Source organism: Marmota flaviventris, assembly GCF_047511675.1.
Source record: "Marmota flaviventris isolate mMarFla1 chromosome X unlocalized genomic scaffold, mMarFla1.hap1 SUPER_X_unloc_3, whole genome shotgun sequence".
Taxonomy (NCBI): domain Eukaryota; kingdom Metazoa; phylum Chordata; class Mammalia; order Rodentia; family Sciuridae; genus Marmota; species Marmota flaviventris.
In genome coordinates, this window is record NW_027287697.1 from 333,713 (window position 1) to 339,712 (window position 6,000).

A 6,000-nucleotide genomic window follows, 5' to 3' on the forward strand; every position below is an offset into this window, starting at 1 on the left:
CAGAGAGTAGGACGTATGGATTTAGTACTGTGGATTGATTATTCTTAACAATATTATTTACAGCTCTCAAAACTTGCACAAATCAGTATTCATAAGTGTAAAGTTTCTTTTGTTTCATAGTTTAATCTTTTTTGATATTTTAGCTTCTTTGTAACTACATCAAAAATCCAAATGAAGTTTGAAGTATTTTATTTAAGATATTTTAAGCCAATACGAATATTTAGAGTGCTGACAAAATTGAATATTTATAAAGGTATGGTTCATTTTCCTTTTTTATAATAATGACAATTATTATTCTTTCATAAATTTTATTAGATTCTTTTTATTATTCCACGTCATGATCATATTCTTCATATCTTCCTCTAATAATATTCTCCCATGGTAGCACTGATACATTTTTAAATATTCTCCAGGGTTTAATCAATGGCAATTTTCTTCCTTCAAACTTGGTACATTCAAAAGCTATCAGTGTCACTAAAATAGTACTCAATATTTAATCCAATTTTCTATGTCAAATATTCTTTAAGATTTTACAGTTGGTTGTTTTAATTTACTTGACTCTTTGATAGATATATTCAGTTCTAAAATGGTTATATAGGTTTTTTGTTAATGTCCTCAATTATAGTGTCTTTAATCTACAGGGTGCTTCTGGAATTAAGGGACTTCTGAAATCCTTAACCCATCATTATGGTTATATACCAAAGACCAAAGGGCAATTTTTTTTCTGATATGTGGAAGCTAACACACAATAAGGGGGGGGGGGGAAGGAATGATAGAAATTCTGTGGATCATAAAAAGAGGAATGAAGAGAAGGCAGGGGAGTTTGTAATAGGAAAAACAGGAAATAATCTCACATAATTTTCTTATGTACCTACAAAAATACAACACAGTGAATCCTGCTATTGTGTACATGCACAAGACTGAGGTGCTAATTAGAATATGATATATTCCATGCAGTATAATTTTATCAAAACAGATTCTAATGTCATGAATTAAAAGAACCAATAAAAAAACTTGATTCACATTTTCTGATCATTGTAGTAATTACACTCCAATGCCAGAAACTGAAAAGCAATAGTTCCATAGATTTAGTGCTTGAGTTATAACCTTATAAAGTGTTTATTTATATTGGTTTGTATTTTTTCTTTCAATGCATGTGCTATGACACCTCAATGAGTAGGCTGCTAAAACCTTCTCTTGTTTTGCTATAAAAGTGTGAAGTTTCTTAACAGAAAAAAAATAGGTGTATTGTAGAGTATAAGGCAAAATGGACTTAATCCATATTTAAAAATTTGTCCAGAAAAGGTTATATCATGATCAATGCATCTAATTACCTGCTCCTTAAACAAAATATTGATTGGGATAATATTGATTTCTCTTTTCAGGTTCCTTTAGTAGAACTCCAGCAGAACAGGCTTAATCCCTATTTCTGGATAGCAAGTGAAAGTGGAACCACAGGTGTATTCTGATGTAACTTGTAAATGGAGTCATCGCTTTTTGTGTGCAAATGTTTTCTTAGTATTTAAATTACATAACACATCTAATCAAAGGAAAATGATCAGACAACCTGATGTTTTCAAAAAATAAACACACAAAAAAAATTCTGCTTTTTCTTCTTCCCAGGTTGCATACAAAGGGTTGAAGCACAGGATATTGTTGAGACTGACTTTCCACTCTTACCATTATCACAATGCCATAAACTTCAAGTTACCCCTATTAATTGCACCCAGAGGTTCTTGTTGGAACATCTACATGCAGTAAGCACGTTGATATTCATTGTAGAAATGCCCTTTCCATCCTTTTTCTCCAGCTTCTTTGAAGATCCCTTTTCAGAGCCTGCTAAGAAAACACAAGTTGGTTTACGTTTCTGTTCTTCCAAGACATTATATACCTTAAGTAAAAATATCAACTAGCCATGAAGGATTATGTCAGTTTCCCCGCTCTGTTCACTGAAACTTTTTTTTTTATGTCCAGGGCATTTTATCCAATGAAGGTCACATTGACCATACAGAGTTTTTTTTTAGAGACCTGTCCCTGAAGAAAGCAGAATGGCCCAGAGACAGATATCTGCATATGTAGGACTCTGGGAGTCATCCATCAGGGTTTCATCCAAATATTTCCACAGCTCAAGGAAGGAGATCAGAAATTGATTAAGGACACACATGATTGAAAAGCATCCAAAGAAGGCCTTGACTCTCCTAGGCTGCTTTTAAAAATAATCTTTATATTTGTTCTTTTTAGATATACATGATACTAAAGTGTATTTTGACATATTGTACATACATGAAGTATAACTTATCCTAATTAGGATCCTATTACTGTGGTTGAAGGGAGGTTTGGGATCTAGAAGTCCTAGGATACTTTGCTTTAGTTACTGTTGAGGCCTGAAAAGTTTTGTTTCTGATGCTGAGGCCACAAAGATGGTTCAGTTTATCTCCATATGAAGATAACCTCTGCTGCTTGTGGTGTAGCTATAGTATAGTCCAAGCAGTTTAAGGCCTTTAGCTTTTTGAGCCAGACCATAGCACTGGGCAGTTATTCAGCTCAAGTTTTACAGCTGTTGCTTTTGTCCACAAAGGCTAGGGTGTTGCAGAATTTACTCTACTCTAGCAACATGCTTTCAAGCCATCGCTGGTTTTATTTTCTGTTTGCAGGTGTTTATCCTGCCAATCTCCCTGTGTATTTAGGTTGATGGGTTATAGTAATAGCAAAAATCATTCTGCCCTAGTATTGGATATCCCCTGCCCAAATGGGATGCCCTGTCAATCTTAAGTGGGGAAACCATTCCTGTCCCCAAGTCATAATCTAGCAGTTCAGACACCCACAACCACACACTTTTTGACCAGAAGCCACAATCTCATTTGAGCAAAAGGGGCTGGAGGGCATGTCTGATGTCAGGTCCTCTTTTCCAATTTCCCTATAGCTCAGGCAGCTTTTCTGGGATTTTTCTTTCATCTCAGCATTCCTGGTCCACAATAAGACGATCTGCTGTTTCTTGGAGATAGACTCAGAAGCAGTGCTAGGACAGCCAGCCCTAGGTTGAATAAATTTAAATCTTTAAAACGTTTCTTCTGGTGTCCTGCCATCCTTGCACACAAGAGTCAGTGCCTTTTCTGCACCACTAACTCAGTTTCTGACTACTCAGACTCCTTATCATGCAATTGAATAAATGCCAGCACATTCAGAATTTCTTTCATTCATTTTATCTCTGATAGACCAATGTCAACTGAAAGATTGTATAATTCAGAGAACCATCCAATGAACAGATTGTGTTTCAAAAACCATCAAACTTTTCTTAGGTAGGTTTATAATTACAGGTGGCTCATTCAGTCAAGATCTTTCCCAAGTGATTACTGGTAAGATCAATGTAGCATTTATCAAGTATGAAAGGGCCAGTAAGAGATACAAATAAAAACACAGAGACATACAACCAGAGGTATTCCACAAAACCAGGAACAACATATGGTGATCTTTAAAATAGGCAGATCAGAAAAGAAATATATTATTCCCTAGATTCCCTGCTCCAATTTAACCATGACTGCTATATCAATGTTGCTATAGATGTTCCCCAAAAGAATAAGATGTTACCATGAAGGGGAACTAGAAGTCCTCATGAAGGGGAACCAGATGTGTGGAATAAAGCCTCTTGGCATGTACACCATGGCAGCTTACCAGCTAGAGCTATGTGTTGAGATATAATGTATTCATTTTCCCTTTTCTCAAATTAGATCATTTGGTAAAGCAACCGAAACTGTTCAGAGAGAGAAGACAGTTGATCCCTAAAGCAAAAGGAACCTTAACAACTGCTTGTACAGTCCTTCGTCACTCTCTCTCTTTACTTACAGAATCTATTCCTGGGTTTTAACACAAGGTTAAAACACCAGACTCCAAATTATCCAGTGGTACTTTCTCAACAAGCTCACCAGTGACCTTACATTTTTCTGGATGGAAGGGGGGAATGCTTGGACTGTCTAACTAGCCCAAGAAGTCCAGAGCAAAAGCCACTCTCAGGACCAATACTTCTGTCTACTGATAATTCAATAATGAGGACAAAATTTGAAGAAAAAGTAAAATGAAGTTTTATTACTTTGTTTGTAAAGGAGAAACACAAGGGACTTCTGTTCCAGAAGCTGTATTTCTGTTAGGGGGAAGAGATGGCTTTTAAAGAGATATTTCAAAGTCCGCATTCCAGCTGTGTCATGTCAGCAGTAAAAATTCACTTGTAGCCTTCAGAGTTAGTCATATCATAGATCATCTGGCACCAGTCCTGAATTCTGAATTTCTTTATTCCCGTGGTGAATGAGCTCAAGGATAGGTAACTTATCTAGGATGGGGAGAATTTATTCTTGCTTCCTTCATCCTTACGAATGGGGGAAAGGAATAAAGTAATACAAGCAGGCCAGTTTTAAAATAAGCCATAGTTACAGAACAATAAGTGTTATGTTCAAAGCATGAACTGCACCCCTGTTACAAGTTTAGGGCAGTTTTTGAAAAGGAAAGCTGAGGTAGAGATGAAAAACTAATAAACATTTTACCAAACTTTACAGTGTTGGCTGCTGTGGTCATTTGCCCTATCTCCAGAAACACTTATGGGGCAACATAGCTGAAGCTTGGGCATTGCCATGCCTCACAATACCTAGCATAATCTAAAGCTGGAAGGCCCAACAAGAAATTTCTCCATCTCCAATGTCTCAGCCAGGAGAAGTTTTAGGCACTGTAATGTTAGTGTTTTGATTTTACTGCTATGGTCTTCTGTGTTGGTTTAAAGGATGCCAAACTATTTGACATTGCATATGTTATCTCAATAGATGGATCTGAGGACTCTTATGCTAAGCTAAATAAGCCGATCCCCCTAAAAACAAAGGTTGGATATTCTTTCTGATATGTGGGCACTAACACACAACAAGTAGGGGTAAGGGAAGTGTTGCAAGCCATCCATGTGCTGTGTGTGTGAGCTGTGTGCATCATAACCATATGAGTGGACAGGTCTGTCACTGCATGCTGACTGAGTTGTGTGATACAAGTGTGCCTCTCTTCTTGCTCTCCCTGTGATCCCACACAGCACCTGAGATGGGTATGACTTGCCGAGATGTCAATCAATCTGCTGACCACAAGACATCAAGGAGCAAGATTCGACCTTTGAACCCTTATCCCCTGCCTTATTTGGTGAAGAACATTCTATCAAAACTCTTTTGTCAACCCCCCAATAAAAATAAAGAGATTCTGGGTGCATGCTCTCTTTTCCAGTGTTGAGCATGGAAGCTGACCCTTAAGGTTGTAAGCAGTCCCACCCTTGATCTGAAAAACTCAGATTCATGTGTTGCGTGATTTCTTCACTGTTTTCTAAGTTTAATGTTGAAGCCAGGCTTTTGAACCCATTTCATCTCGTCAGCTCAGGTCACTGGTGAAAGGGAAGAGTAGAAGTTCAGTAGATAAGATAAAGGTGAATGAAGGGAATGGGGAGGGAACAGTAATAAGAAAGACACTGGAATGAATCTGACATAATTTTCCTATGTACATATATGAATAAACCACAGTGAATCTTTACATCATGTACAACCACAAGGATAGAATAAGATGTGCTTCCTATTTGTATAAATATGTCAAAATATACTTTACTGTAATTTCTAACTAAAAAGAACAAATAAAGAATGAATAAGTTCCCTTATTCATGCACTGGAAGCAATAATATGAAAGTTAACATACTATACAAATCAATATAAAGATTCAATACAATATTCAGCAAAATACCAATGACATTCTTCACAGAAATAGAAAAACAATTCTAAAATTCAAATGGAAGTGCAAAAAGCCCAAATATCCAAAAAGAATGTAGAATAAGAATACAGACAGAGGCATCACAATACCTTTCTTCAAGTCATACCACAAAGCCATAGTAATTAAAGCAGCATGCATTAGAATAAATGCAAATATATAGAAAGATGCAAGAAATAGAGATACCAGAAATAAACCCCTATATCTCATCCATATAATTACCCA